Genomic DNA, 16,479 nt, shown 5'->3' with positions numbered 1-16,479 from the left:
ATTCACCTGTGCTCTCAGAGCTGGCGGTGTCTGTTCACCAGGTGCTCAATCATTGCTTCAGGCCCTAACTTAGCAATTCCTATACATCTGCTTTAGAAGAGATCACTTATTAAAAAGATTAAAATTCATTAACAGAAATATATATATATATTTCATGTCAGTAACACCCAATAACAATATTATCAATAGTTAATGAAGTTCATAACCATATGTCCCAGAAAGAAGCATTTAGTTTGTGTGAAAAATGCAAAATTAATTGCAAATCATTTGTATATGCTCATTTACTACAATGACAAATAAGATGCTTAAATTGCATAAATGGCTAAAAATCATTTTCTTGTTTTAATGGTCATCTGATTGTAGTGCAAAATTGCTTTTTCTCATCACATTCACCTGGTTATGCAAATACTTGTTGTAATGATTAGACATCAGACTTCTTCGTCCTTATCTCTAAATTGGAGAGGTATGGATTTGAAGGCTGGACTATCAGACGGATAAAGAACTGGTTGAATGATTGCAGCCACAGGGCTGCTGTCAACGGCTCTATGCCCAGATGGAGACTGGTCACAAGTGGTGTCCTCCAGGGGTCTGTCTTGGGACTGGTGCTTGGTACTAAATATACCCTCAGAAAGTTTGCTGCTGACACCACACTGAGTGGTGCAGTCGACAAAATAGAAGGGAAAAACATCATTCAGAGGACCTGGACATGCTTGAAAAGTGGGCAGTGAGAATCTAATGGGGCTTAATAAGTTCAAGTGCAAGGCACTGCAGTCAGATCGAGGCAATCCCAAATATGAGTACATTCTGGGAGATGCACTCATTGAGAGCAGTCCTGCAGAGATGGACTTGGAGATCCTGGTAGATGAAAGGCTTAACATGAGCCAGCAGTGTGCGCTTGCAGCCCGCAAGGCCAACTGTGTTGTGGGCTGCATCAGAAGAGAGGTGGCTGGCAGTGAGAGGGAGGGGATTGTTTCCCTCTGCTGTGCCCTCCCAAGGCCCCATCTGGAGGATTGTGTCCAGGCCTGGGGCCCCCAGCACAGGAGGGATGTAGAGCTGTTGGAGTGGGTCCAGGGAAGGGGCACAAGGATGATCAGAGGGCTGGAGCACCTCTGTTACGAAGAAAGGCTGAGAGAGTTGGGCTTGTTTAACTTGGAGAAAGCTCTCGGGAGACTTATTTGTGGCCTTCCCGTACTTGAAAGGAGCTTATAAACAAGAGGGGGACTGACTTTTTACATGGTCTGATAGTGACAGGACAAAGGGAAATGGCTTTAAACTAAAAAAGGGAGATTTTGATTAGATGTTAGGAAGAAATTTTTTTCTCAGAGCAGTGAGGCACTGGAACACACTACCTAAAAAAGCTGTGGATGCCCCATATTTGGAGGCATTCAAGGCTAGGTTGGATGAGATCCTGGGCAGCCTGATCTACTGGTTCGCAATCCTGTCCATGGCAAGGAGTTAGAGCTAGATGATCTTTAAGCACCTTACCAACACAAGATATTCTATGATTCTTATTTGAAAGACAGTACACATTCCTGCCCTCCTTTCTCAGAACATTTAAGGGTTTATCACACTGCCTTCACCAGACTTTGGATCCAAGCTCCGAGAGACAAAACCTTGGTCACAAGGCATGATGTTTTGGTGCAACAGCATCCCTCCAGGGAAGTTAAATTCTTCATCTGGAAAGAAAGAACAACAACAAAACTACTTCAAAAGGCAGCCAATACACAAAGTGCTGTGCAAACTGTAGCACAAGTTCAGTTCTTCCTGCAAGATATTATTTCACATTAAGCAACATTCTCCTTTTTGTCAGGTCTCAAAATACAGTAAAACAACACAAACCAACAACCCAGACAAAAGCTGAGAGCTCCAAGCAGTGGATTTCAGATGGAAAGAGAAAGGCATCGTGCCAAGTGCCCTGTGACCCTAAGGAGCTGCTGCCTGTAGCAATTGACTGGAGCACCACCCTGCTCTGCAGGTGACCCCACATTGCCTGCTCTTTGATATTTATGGTGGCATTTCACCACTGTATTGCCCTTTTAGAGCTCACTCCCACCATCAGATCCTAACACAGGTTATTCTGCAAATAGCTCAATTCTGAACTGAAAACTCAAGCAGCAGAGAAGAGTTCAATTTCAGGAGAATGGTAAACAAAGAACAGGACCAAAATGACATCTCGAAGTACTCATTTCATCTGGTTGGGAACAGCCTGCAGCCACAGGCTCAAAGCGATGGGAATGTAACGATAGCAAGCACTGCACAGCGAGTTACGAACTGCAGTTGCAGAGTTTGGATAAGACTTCCAAATGCTGAAAGGCTACACTTGGCATTCGGTTTCAGAATTGTTGCTGTTGTGAGCCCTTTGAAATCTAAGCATTCTGACACATTTTAATACTGTATATGTAAATAATGTTTTTCACATTCAGGCAGAAGGAATCAGGCAGACTAATAATGCACACATATTAGAGATAATGCCTTCGGGGAGAAATAATAATTTGCAGCTAAATTACTTAGGGAGGTAATTGGTATTTGTATCCCATACTGCCTAGCATGATATTTAAAGATGCTGCAAAATTCTCGTTACATAGTTATGTTATATGCTGTGAAGCAGCTCTCAGACAAAAATCTGCTTAATAGTTAAACCTGTTGCTATAACAACCACTTTTCACAGACACGGATACACAGAACATACACAACAACATCTGCATTAACAAAATCTCTTATTACAATTGAATTTTACCTGGCAAAAGAATCAGTTAAATTTGGGGGGGGAGGGGGAGAGGAGGGAGAAAGGTCTTTTTTTTCTTTTTTCTTTTTTCTTGAACTACCAACAGAATTTGATCTTTGAACACCAAAAGTCTCTCCAAGAAAAACTTCCTGTTTAATTCACCTGGTTTTGGGTTCCACTTAAATGTTTCCCCTCCAAAGAAAGGAATTCAACATCAGCCAAGCAGACATTTAAGCATATGGCTGATTCAACTTAAGTGGGTCAAAATACTGTTTTTGATACACACTGCACATGCTCAAAGATGCAACTTCTTCCAGCCTTTGCTCACAAAACTGAAGAGCAGAAACAAAAGCTCAGTGTGACACAGCAGGTCTGGCAAAGAATCAGCAGACTTTTCATATATTTATTTGATCACCGTTTGCCCCAGCTTTATCCATCTTAGACCTTAATTAATTGCCTGGAATAGGAGAAGGGTATATCATAATAATAATAAAGAAAATTGAAAGAGAGAGATGAAAAACTCTTGTAGGTCAAGCTAAGGCCAGCAGAGAAGTGTTAGGGGCAGTTCAGGAATGGCAGACGGTTTGTGATGCTCTCAGTAATGGTTTGTGATGGCTTCCAGTAATTATGGATTTTTACAGACTCAGGAGGTTCATCTCTGCATGAAAACAATAACATACAAAGGAGTGCTACACACAAAGCACAGTGAAAGCCGCTGACTGGGTGCAGGACTGGGTGTGAAGATGGTTACTTCAAAATAAAGAGAATAAAAACTTCTGTGTAATACTTCCATCCACTTGCATGCACGATACAGTGGCATTACAAAGGAGTATGACAGTAATTATTTCCATCACATGAGACTTCATTTCAACCTTAAAACATCTCACAACTAGAAAGACCAAAAGTGGTTTGGACCTAATATAGGAAATAATGATTTTCAGCATAAGAAGTACTCACCAAGAAATTTTCATACACATAATCACAGAAACACAGAACTGTATGGGTTGGAAGGGACCTCCAGAAATCGTCGATAATCATATTACTTTTTATGATGGGCCAACTGTAGCTCCTACCTAGTTAAATCTGTTCTTCTCATTGCCAGTTATGAAAGATACCAGTGGAGACAGAAGTACTTGTCTGATTTACAAACAATTTGACATCTCTGTACCATTTCTCTATTTAGAGCATCTCAAACAACACAACTCCTACAATAAACACAAATTTCTTTGACTCGCTCTATTCCCTCCTCCATCAGTTTCAATATTTACATATTCTAGAAGACAGCTTCAGAAGCAAGATCAAATTTAGCACAAGTTTCACAAAGCTTTCCAGAACTGTGATTTTGTTAATAGCAAGTAGAAAAATACAGGTTTCTACACAGCTGTCTTCTGTGTTCCTCTTGAAAACACCAGCTGTGGCTTTGAATTAATGTTATTGTTTTCAACTGGCTGCACACCTTTTAAAGGATGAAGGAGGGCACTGGAAGCAGAAGCTGATAACTATGTTACGTTGTTCAAGGTTTCTCTTTCAATATAGAACGTGTAAGTAGTAAGGCAGCCTGCCAAGGGCAGACCACAGAAAGATTTAGCAGTAAAAGTTACACATTTTTTTCCTTTTAAATGTAAGCACAAACTAATGTGTGCTAGACTAATACTGTTTACAACAGAAGGCACTAAGAGTATTTTGCCATCGATGATAGAAATACTCAAGTTGCAGGCCTCCCACTTAAATGTAACTAGCCGTGAGTTGTAGGGGTGACCCTACAACTGGGAGGTCAAACAGGAGTGTGAAATGTGTTACTGTGGCTGTCAGATATGCAGGATGAATAACCAGCTCATAGGAAAGGATGTTTTGCTCTTCATTTCTGAAGAGATGAGATTCCACTCACTGACTTGGTGTGTTAAGTCAGACATAATGTGGAAGGAGAAGAAGAAGACACTGTGATGGTAATGAGAATAATCATTAAACTTAGCCATTATTCTTTCAGCTATTTTCTAAAAAAAAACATTTAAGGAGTGAGATTAAGATTAGGAAATCTAAATGTATGGCTTTAATTTACAAGTAAGACTCAATATAATCAAATTAGGACTCAGTGTATAGGACTAGTGCACTATGTCTGATTCCTGTCATCTAAAACTCGTAACAGCTTTAAACAAACATGGAAACTGGGTTACTAAATAGCTTCTGTCCAATTACAGGAAAAAGCTGACAAAAAAAAAAAGGAGGAAACTGCCTCATCATTTCGCTGACATTAACTGGCATCACACTCTACCTATATCTAGGTTGCAGTCATCGTATTCTATATCCTACTCTTTTCTTCTTAAGAAGACAAGTGTGTGAGAAGAGTAATCTTTTATTTAAGCCAGGTAACACATCCGAGAAAGCAGTCCCTATTTCAGCTATTTCATAGCCTCAAGCAACTTGAGGCCAGTGAAGAGCTACCTTCCTGTCAGATAAGCAATGGCTCCTGCACTGCAGTTTCTCTACAAGAAAAGCCAGACCCAACTGGGACACACACCAGGGCACAGCAGCCTGCAAGTCCCCGCCAGGCCCTGAACAGGCAGGGTCTCAGCTGGAAGGCAAGTTGGGAAGCTTCCACTGTTGTGACATATTAGATAGATAGACATTAGATAGACATGATTCCATTTGTGCCCCTTGCAGAGAGCTGTATTGGTGGTTTTCCTGTTATTTGTTTTCCTACTGCAATCTCCTTTAGCCGCCAGCACAATTTTCAAATTACAGGCAACTTACAATAACAGTGTGAACAAAACGGCTGGTGTTAAATGCTGTTATCCATCTCCACTAAAACTTTTTGATTATTCAGTATAAAAACTGGCAAGAAGACAGATGGCATCCTTGATATATTTTAGCAATTTTTATCCACTATCAATTATTTATGCCCACTTTTGGTTACAGATGCAAAATAGTCCATTTTTTACATTTTCCAAACAGAGGCTTTCAGTACTGGCTTCAATTACAGCTAAATATCGAGCTTCAGTTGGGATAAACTGCCTACTTTTGACAGTCTTCTCAGGCTCTACTGGAAGGCACAGGGACAGGGCTGACCTCCAGCCCAGAAACCTATCATCAGGGGCTGCCTTGGGGCCACGACTGTGCAGAAGAACTGCTGCTTCCACACAGGACCAAGAACAATCCTTTTGGTTTACCTGTATCATCAGCAAAACCAGTAAATGGTACTTTTAACTGAAAAGAGAAAATGTTCCATAGAGTTGAGTTACAGAATCATTTGAAATGGCCAGAATTTTTCTTGGCCCAATCAAAATTTCTATGCCTTGGCTAGAAAAGAAGAACATGCCTAAAGGATGCAACACCCAAATCTACAAATCCCTGTTTCTAATGCAATGGCTCGTGAGAGCTTTGCTCAGGGACAGCCTGCTCCCATTCCCCCCACTGTGAAGGCAGACTCCTGAGCAGCCTCTCTGGAGATGCTCCTAGAGGCAGAAGACTGTGCATCATGAATGTGAAATGGCCAAAGCGTGTCATGGAGGATCACAAAATCTATATCACAGAGGACAAGGAGAACATGAATATATGAGTTGTGGTTTTTATGGAATGCCGCCCTAACAAGCGTAGCTGTAACATTCTGTACGCTTCATTCACCTGGAGGTCTGGCCCTCTCTTCCTTGCAGCCACTAGAGGTCAACACAATCACATACTTCAGAGAGGAGCACAGAGCTATGGTGGACCGATGTCTGTCATTTGAGCTGGGATTGTGAGATGGACCAGGGTCACTGCTCACCTCCAGCCTGATGGAAAATAGCACGTGTGGCTGCACAGCTCCAGTGGGCCAGAACCACAACTGTCTTGAATGCAAATGGGCCTCATTCAGCCTGTGGAAAAGGAAGGGATGTGGTCACAAGAGTGCATGGCACTCATGATGGTCTTCCGATCTGCGGCCAATGTTCTTCTCATACTGCAATGCAAAGTCAGGAAACCAATATCTTCTCTTAGATAATACACTTCCAAATACACTTCTTGCATTATTCAGATTCTCTATGAATTCCAGAGGCAATGACCAGTGCTTATTTCAGTGCAGGCATACAATTCTTCAAAATCTATCTTAGAATCTTGTATAACTGTCCAGCAGTTTTGATTCCAAAAATGAATGGATAGACAAGCATACACATGTAGCGGAAACCAGCTCTTCAATCATTTAACCACCTCCCACAAACATGTATTTTCTGGAAAGCCTAATACATTGCTATTAAATTATGAAATTGTGTCTCTCACATCCCCAGTTTTACTGCTGCAGCTTGATAACCTCTTCCCCAGCTGGATGTTTGTTTTGACATAGCATGTCACTGAAGTTCCTCATTTTATCAATCTTTTCCCAACACAAACGTACATAACATCTTCCTAACATCATGAATATCAACAGTGACTCCACACCCTCCACACCCTTACGCCCCACCCCCAGTTCATTTTGCTACCTCTTTGCATGGCCTTGATCAAAGCAGAAGGAAGAAGGTGCTGGGGTGGCTTCCTTTTTCTTTTCTTCATTTGCTGCCTCTGTGAAAGGATGTCCTCATGCTGCTCCTGTGGGGTAGGGGGGAAGTGGGAGCAAACATGGTAAAGGGAAGTTGTGGAGTCACCATCTGTGGAGGTGTTTGAGGAAAAGGCATACATGGTATTTAGGGACATGGTATTTAGGGACATAGTTTATTGGGCTGTATTGGTGGGAAGTGGCTGGTTGGACTAGAATGATCTTGGAGGTCTTCTCCAACCTTAACAATCCTATGTTTTAGCAAAATAAAAACACTAATATTTTGCCTTCATCTTTATATTTTAGCCTCTTCCAATAAAGGACAATTCAACAGTTTCTTTCAATAAATATGGATTTAAAGTTCAGGTTACTTCAGATTCAAGTTATTGCTGCCTTATGAAAACCTCTGTGCCAAGTGGAAATATTATTACAAGCCTTATTGCGTTCTCCTGATTGACATGCCAGCATTATAGATAAACTGCTGTCAGAATTGTGACTTATTGTAGAGCACAAACTGTGACATGTAGTGATGTTAACAGCTTTTCAATTTCTTTTTATGACAGTAAGCCCATCTTCCTCAAATAATTACACATATTTATTACACACTGCTAACTGCTTCATTGCTTTAGTAACACTATCTCACGCTGATTCTAGAAATCAGAGCACGTTCAATTTTAAAGTCATTTAATTTAGAACAGTAACTGCACATAATTATTAGAAGTTTCATAGAGGGTCTTGATATTCTGTACCTACTTAGAAGAAATTGCGAATTTAAAATTATTCTTTTGATCAGTAAAACATATCCTTGTTTTTTTTTACTTCTTGTACTATTCTATAGATTTCTGTTGTTGAAACACACACACACACACAAACACACACACACAAAAAATAAAAAAAACACAAAAAAACCCACCCTAAATCATAACAACCAAGGAATTTGGATCTAGAAGTATGGAAAAAAATCTTTACTCGGACAGTAATGAGTCACTGGCAGTGCCACTCAGAGATGCTGTGGATGCCCCATCCTTGGAGGTGCTCATTGCCAGGTTGGATGGGGAAGCCTGAACTGGTGGGTGGGCATGATCTAGAAAGGGATTCTGGGCTATAAACACAGAGGGCATGCCTACCCCTGGTGGGATCTCTCTGTCCACCCAGGCTCCTACTGCTGTCCCTCGCTGGTTCTGCAGTAGTCCTGCGCTGCTCAGAGATGTGGCTTCCCAAGTGAAGCACTATGTCACTCGTAGTGCCCAAATGCTTTCCTACAGTTTCTTCCTGACGAGAGAATCTGCACTTCCAGTGTTGAGAAAGATAGCAGAAATAATAAATACAACTTCAGCAAGAAGAAGCAGAACAAAGAAGACTGCTTCCAAGATCAGACCAGGGCTCACCTACATTTCAGGCATGGATTTAGCTGCTCTGAAGTTTAAAAAAAAAAAAAAAAAAAGAAAGTTGGAAAAGCCTTCTCAGACCTCATGAATCATTCTCAACTAATGAGAGTAAGATGTGGCTCAGCTATCAAATAAACACACATTATCTGCACTTAGCCCTGGCGGACGTGACTGCAGGGCTGCAGCCCATCGGGCTTCCAGCTCTTAGGATAAACAGGTACTGATCATGCTTCATTTCACTCTTTTACTACTGGATGTACTGGTTTATTCATTAACTGAAAGTCCTCTAGGAGGACAGTGCTGAATACACTGGTGAGCTCCTGTAATGTTAAATTCATTCTTCTACCAGTAAGATTTTAGAATTTACACAAAGAAAACAGAGGCTTCACTAATCTCTCCAAGCTCCCCTTCTCTAGGTTTCCAGCCATTAGGTTCTGAAGGCAGGATGAATTTGGGGAAAAAAAAAGGAAAGAAACTGCAACAATGCTTTAATGTTTTGCTTGTTTCTTTGTGCTTAATTCTTCAAGCTCTTCATTTCTGTCTGCAGGCAGATCCTGAACACTTGGAGAAATACATTTCAGAAAGCTGTGGCTCTGAAAGGCAGCCATCACAGTCACATGCATGGGTGGGAAGGTATATAAGAATGTTCACATAGTTGTGGCAAGGTGTCACTGAAAAATATGTCAAAGAGCTTCCACAAATTTACTCTAAATCAGGCAGGGCTCCCACCAATGCCACCAAGACTGCAGCTTAGATAAAGGTCTATGTCTCAGATCGTTGGAAGGGAAAGCACATTGGTGAGCAAATTTCGTGGCATCAGAGACAGCTAAAGCAGGCTACATCAGAAATACAGCCATGGTGATCATTAAAAATATGAATTTTTGTTTCTTTTGAAACAAAAGAACTTTTTGAACTTTCGTTTGCTTATAATTTCAACAAACCTCCACATTTCACAGCTTCATAAAAACGTGAGAGAGCTCTTCTATGGTTACACATCTACCCTAGCAGCAGACTAGGCACTTTCCTAAATGAATACATCTTCACCAGCATACCTGTATTCATATGATAATAATATTTAAAAAATAAAGTAAAAGTGTGCATGACCTCAAAGCAACTCACCCAGGTCTGTAGTTGTGTGTGGACAAAGTCAGCCAGCCCCTGAAAACCAAACAAACGAGTCTCATATACAGTGTAATGCATCAAATATCACACAAAGAAATTTTTCCCATCTTCAAAATGTAAATACAACTTTGGTTCTACAGATATGTGGAGCCAAAATCAAGGAACACTTAAAAGCTCTTAAGCAGATCCTAAAAAGATCTTGAGGAGACTGCTTCCATTTTTAATTTGTCTGCAAGGAAATAAGCAATCACAGATGTCTGAGTTTGATTTGTGATAGTGTGCAGCAGTTGTTTTTGTTGTGAAGTGCAGGATTTGGATGTCTGGCATTCCACCATCACCGAACCACTGAGGAACCAAAGTTTTCTCCTGGATTACTCTTCCTGCTCAGACCATTCCTGTGGTCTCACTTGCAGCAGAGCCAGCCCAGCACTTGGACACAGGTGACCTGCCCTTTCCTCCGTATTTCTTCCTCCTCCCATTTCTGCTCTTGGCCGTGCAGTCCAGCCTCTGCTTTATGTCTTCCAGGCACCTTCCTCAACCTGGATGAATTAAGCTCCCCATAAAACTAGTGAGGCTAAATTGGTTCCTCCGTGGGTCCAGGGAGCACCAAATGAGCCACTAGTTCAGGGGACATGGCTGGAGTAAGGCTGATGGAGATGGAAGAGACAGAAAAACACTTTCCTGATAGGACTTCCAGCATCCTTTCGAGCTACACCTCCATCGTTCTCCTATGGCTTTCTGCCCTGCTGAGCCACCAGGCAGCAGCCTGCCAGCATACAGGAAACAGCATGGGCTGAGAAACACATGTCCCTGGGGTAGGGAGGCTGGGGGACACAGGACAGGAAGCTGATGCATCTGAAAGCAGCTTACAGTTCTATGATAACAGTCCCAAATATTTTGTCTATTAGTTTAGGCCCCAGCTTTTGGCAGTGAGAGAAGGGATGAAGGCAGGATACATCGTCATGTTATTTTAGCCAATAAATATCTGCCTGTGTGTCCACCAATGAATTTTGCTGTGTAAAAAAGCTAACAGACTTTCATTTAAAACAAAATTAAAAATTCTTGCAGCTTCTCCTCTTACAAATTGCACAGAGCGGCTTGAGAGTTGCTCTGCTATGACCAATGCTTCTCATTCTTACCTTGAGCTTGGCTCATCATAGCCACCTGCTGTTTTCTACATTGTAATGAGACTGCATGTGGAGAAATAGTCCCCTTCTATATATTTGTTCAAATATCTCTCAGGCCAGTTGGGTCACCAGTGTGATTACTAAAGAAAAAAAAAGAGTAAGTGGAACAACATCTCAGGAAAGCAGTGCAGCTAATTGTTCTCAGAGCTCAGAAGCCTGTTGTGAAAACAAACAAACAAACAAAATGGACACTGAAAAAGGGCTGCTTGCTGCATGCATTATTTCTGGGAAAGCAAGGATGCAGCTGCAGGTTTAAAAACGGTTTCCCCCCAGCAGTTTGTTGAGTGCTTTCGTTCTGCTGGCTTCACTTGTTTTTCCTTATGTTGACAGCCTGTCTCTCGTCTGTGTTTTACATTAAACAAGAGACAAGTGATGCCATCACAGAGGTTTGCTTATTTGATTGATATTGTTGCGAGGACTTCAAGGAAACATGCACAGAAAGAAGACATTCCTGTTTAGAAGTACTCCATGATATGGGAAGTTTGCAGCAGCTGCAGACCCCAAGATCTGGCAGAAAGGCTTACATTCATTGAGAACATCATGCACAAGGCAGTTTGCAGACCACTCACTTGTAATAACGGTATCAGCATCTCACAATACTATAACCATACCTCTGGAGAGGCAAACAGAGATAATATGATATCGAACAGCAGGACTCTTTGCCATCTGTCAGCTGGACATTCAAGTAAAAGTAGCAGGGTAGAACATTTAATGCTTCATCTGCTTTCAGCAGGGAGATGTATGCCATCCTAGCCAGAGCATCCCTGAATGATGAAGCAAACTAAAATGTTTGCATTAAAAAGTAACGAAGGGAAGCTATTCTTGGAGCCATGTGGGCCACTAGATTCTTGCTAAATGATGCAGAAATATCAGCATGAAAAATTAATACCTGAAGTGGATGATTCTTACTCAGGAAAAGGAGGCAATACTCAGTGGTCCTCCAGCTGTCCCTCCTGCCAGAGATGAAAGTCCACTTTTGTGCTGCCTTACACAGCAGCAAAGACAGGACACAGCTTAGCTCTAGGCAGGGAGAGGGTGAAGTTCTGTTAGAGGGCCTGCTGGACAGAAGGAGGTTTGTTTTATGGTCCATTTCAGGACCACAACAGCTCTAATAAACAGAGAAAAATATCCAGATGGTAGCAGCTGTAACACGGCACAACAGCCTGAACATGGCATGCTCACAAATCTGACAGGGTGGTAACCTATTCCCCCATGACCACGAGCTGTCACACACTCTGTTCATACAGCCTGAGCCTCTGCCCAATAGAGAAGAACATCAATCTCCCACCTTCCATTTGTAGATTTGGACTTGTTTCAGAGTCCTACAACAGCACAATCCAATTGTACAGGATAGATGAGGCATGGTATTGCTGTATGGCCGCAGATATATTCCTGCATGGAGCAAAACCTATTTCTAGGATTTTGTCTATGTTTGCAGAGCCATTTCAAAACAGAATCAAAGACTCACTTCAGTATGAGAACTGATCAGGCACTGAAATATCAAGCAACTGACCTTGAAAGTCAGGGTGAGAACCAAAATACAATGCCATGCTCAGAGCTTTTATCTCCATTTAAGACACTCTTCCTCACAAAACTTGATGAGAGAATACAAAAGGTGAGAAGCAATTTCTAGCTGAGGTTAAAACTATGAATGCATTATGGCAACAACACAGCAGAGCTCAAGCACAAGTGTGGATCTGAAATACAGCTTCCATGAAGGGAAAGCAAGCTGTGGGACAAAACCTTGGTGTTACGCAGCTATACAGCAAAAATACTATAAAGCTGCTCAAATCCTCAAGGCTTCATTTTCTAAAATACAATCTCACATGACACTGGGTGCAGTTCAGGACACGAACTCCAACTGGGCTAAATCTGTTCAACTGAGGAGATGGTTTAAATAGCAGGACACACATCCTGCTGGATGGACAGCGCAGGAACCAGGAAAATAACCTCACCAACGTCTGCATTTTGAGCCTTCAGGCAAAGTAAATGACCTTTCTCCTTTTGAACCCAAACAAAAAAATAAATAAATCTTGCTTCACTTTCATGACATATAACAAATAAACCAAATAATAATAATGACTCTATGTAATTTTTGATAGAGTATTATTTCTGGCATATCTCTCTACAAAAGAAAATAACTGGCAAACAGAAAGGTTGATATGAGAAGGAAATAGTTTCCTCCTTTGCTCCTTCTAATATCAGTCTAGGTCTTTTCTGAACAGCTCTGAGACTGAGGAATACAGCTGTAACTAAGAGCAAGAGTAACAAATGAGGCATATCAAAATTTCCTTTACTGATTGACCGTGAATAGCACACTTACTCCACCAGTCTAACATGCTATTACCTCTAACAGAGCCAAAAGGGACAAGTGCTGGACTCTGTTAGGATTTGCCACATTCACACTGATGAAACCTTCCCAGCTAAATACAAGACTTGAAATTTCTTGGTTCTTGTCAGTAGCTCAATTGGACTACATATGTCTGGGCATAGGCTTAGCCATATACAGTATCCCAGAGAAGTCTGGAGGGTCAGAAGTCAGCCAGGGAGAAGGGTTGTAGTCTATTTGATCTAAACATGACATGTCAGGTTGACAGAGTATACTGGGGAGAAGGAACAGTCCTGAGAAACAGAGAAAATGCAAGAACTGTAGCACTCTTTGTTGAAAAAAGCTGTGCTACCAGATCAAGATGAGCAGAGACAGTAAAACAATTTACATTAGCCACACCATAAAAAAAAAACCTATTCTTGCCATTCCTGTCACCCCAATGGTTGAGCCTTTTCTACATAATGCAACAGGACAAATTTGCTCTTGGAGGAATTTTTTTCTTTTTTGATGGCTTCAAAATTATTGCCATAAAGAAAATGGTGAAAGAAAAGTCATACAAAATAGATCACTTGCCCATTACACAATCAATTAGACTAAATTAGGCTACTGCACAGTGATGGTACTTGATGAGAAGCAAAGGAAATTGTTCAGGCAGTCCCAACAGGAATTTGGTTAATTATTGATAGAGACTTTATATAGCCAACATCCACTGTATTAGAGGAAACCCCCAGTGCTTTAGTGCACGGGTGAGATGTTCGCTCCTAGCTAAATAAGCCAATCCGGCCAATAAACTTAGAACGTTTTCTTAGTTGGTCACAAGCAGGGAGAAAATTATAAGACAGAAGTCAGGAGATAAATCAGTCTTTTTGAACTACTGAACTCATAACAAGAAGTCTGGACTTTAATTGACTCAAATGTTTAAGTTTGTTAAGACAATGAATGCAATTGAACGTCTAAAAAGAAAAAAGGGATAAGTCTTTGAATCACAGAACTTCTCAGGTTGGAAAAGACCTTAAAGATCATCAAGTCCAACTGCAAACTGACCAAATCACCATAACTCTAGCAACCCTCTGCTAAATCACGTCCCTGAGCACCACATCCAAACAAATTGTAAACACATTCATGGATAGTGACTCAAGCACCTCCCTGGGGAGCCTATTCCAATGCTTAATAACCTTTTCTGTAAAGAAGTGTTTCCTGACATCCAACCTAAACTTACCCTGGCCCCTTGCTGTAAGCAGCTTTCATGTATTTGAAGAGAGCAATAAGGTCTCCCCTCAGCCTCCTCTTCCCCAGACTAAACAACCCCAGTTCCTTCAGTCGCTCCTTGTAGGGCATATTCTCCAAGCCCTTCACAAGCCTTGCTTTGGACCTGCTCCAGCACCTCCATGTCCTTTCTGTACTGAGGTGCCCATTGGCAAATTCATTAATATGAACGCATGAGACCACAGAATATATCTGTACCAACTGCTAAACTGACTTCATTTCAGTTTTATTCCCACTATTGAGTATTACTTGGTTTATAGTTGGGGATTTAATAGGATTTCATCTTGAATACTAGAGCCGAAAGTTTTCATCTCATCTGGACTTCCTGAAATTAGATTAACAATTTTAAATAAAAGATGAAGCAGGAGGACAAGGAAGAGTTCAAGCACAACGCCAGTGCTGCCCTATTTTGAAGGATTCTGAGGAACAGGCGTCAGATTGAGACTCCAGACAAATACAGCATGCTTGACCAGTGCATCTGTTGCATTAACATACCACTCAGCCAGCATGTTCCTCAAAATAAGCGGGCAGGTATTTTGCCCTGAAGTGAGTTTCTTCTATTGAGTGTTTTGCTCATGAAGGTTTGCATACAGCCAGCCCATCTATACGTGCACAAGACCCATAAGGGAACAAGTACAGTCCTTGCACAGCAAGGAGGAACATTTATTTTCTGGCAGAGTTAGCTGCAGAGAAAGCTGCAGGGTGCAATCAATCTCCTAATTGATATGTGCATGACACTACAACTCATGGATCCCCTGTGATCTCCAAAGCCTGCTATTTACAGCAGCCACTGATATGTCAGACTTGCAACATACGGACAAACTTTTCATTTCACCTATGCTTCACAGAGATACCCTACTTGTCCCTACTTCAGCTTGCACTGTATAGGCAAGAGAGCTGTTTCAAGATGTGGAAGCAGTATGTCCTGTCATCTATTTTTAATGAAGTTTCTTGAGAGAACAATCACCTAGTACATTATATCCCTGCTTCAAAAAGAACTAACTTTCAGAAAGTCAAAGTACTAATGTTTCCCAAGCTACAGATTGAATTTTCTGTGAAGACAGTCCAATAAATACTGTTTTTTTTTCTCCTTTTTCCTTTTTTCAAGTAACTGCTCTGTAATGTTAGCAGACCATATCTGATAAATCAGTCCATCAGCAGATAAGAAGAATGTTCACAGGAGAAGCATCAGTTAGAAGGGAAAAGGAAGAGAGATCACCTGGCAAGAGAAAAAGTTAAAAAGAACCACTGGTGTGCTTATCATCTTTTGTGCTACTTCCTTGGTCTGAAAGCCAGCATTAGAAACACACTATCTGTAAATGAAAAGAGAGACTGTAGATGCTGGTAGTAGCATGACTGGCTGTAGAGAGAAGGAGTGAGGTGGAATAGAACGGTGCCCTGACTGAACCCTTTGTGCAAGTGAGCTTTCTGGGGCACATATTCAAGGTGCAGACCAAGGATGATCATTTGTAAGTTGTTGTCTGACTGGAGTGGGTTTTGGATATACATTCTCTTGGAAACATCCTCCCCTTTAAACAGTCCACATACACTTAAGCCTTGCAATGAGCTCTGGAGCTCTTTTTTTCTCAAAACATTATTTTTGATTCAGTCCAACAGCTTATGCACATACATACTCTCATGTACCATTTCATGTGACCTTCAGAGCAAAGAGGAATCTATCATCACACTTTCACCTACTGTCCTCAGTATTTATCCAGTCACTCACTAACTGCTGCACCTCCCAGGCATTTAAAAACAACCATACTTTTTCTTCCCATCCTGCCTGAGAAACTTACAGATTCTCATAATTGACCACCACGTAAATATTTATGTTTCAGACCAGAAATTAAGCTTCAGTAGGAAACATTTTCCTTTCTCGCTAGCATAGACATAGCGGGGGTGCTGGAGCTGAGCTGAGAAGTGCAGCAAGGACATACGACTGGACTTGTCCTGAAATC

The 16,479-nt window shown here is 41.4% G+C and overlaps 1 long non-coding RNA gene across 1 annotated transcript; it reads right to left on the bottom strand.

Moving 5' to 3' along the window:
* Window positions 1-5,668: 5,668 nt before the first annotated feature.
* Window positions 5,669-8,520, bottom strand: LOC128082374 (uncharacterized). Its single transcript, XR_008207642.1, has 3 exons — window positions 8,357-8,520; window positions 7,177-7,282; window positions 5,669-6,659 (listed from the first exon to the last, which is right to left on the bottom strand). It is a non-coding gene; the product is annotated as an uncharacterized LOC128082374 (long non-coding RNA).
* Window positions 8,521-16,479: the final 7,959 nt, after the last annotated feature.

Source organism: Tympanuchus pallidicinctus, unplaced genomic scaffold (genome assembly GCF_026119805.1).
Source record: "Tympanuchus pallidicinctus isolate F22 unplaced genomic scaffold, pur_lepc_1.0 scaffold22, whole genome shotgun sequence".
Lineage (NCBI taxonomy): Eukaryota > Metazoa > Chordata > Aves > Galliformes > Phasianidae > Tympanuchus > Tympanuchus pallidicinctus.
This window is presented reverse-complemented; position numbering and strand designations above follow the sequence as displayed.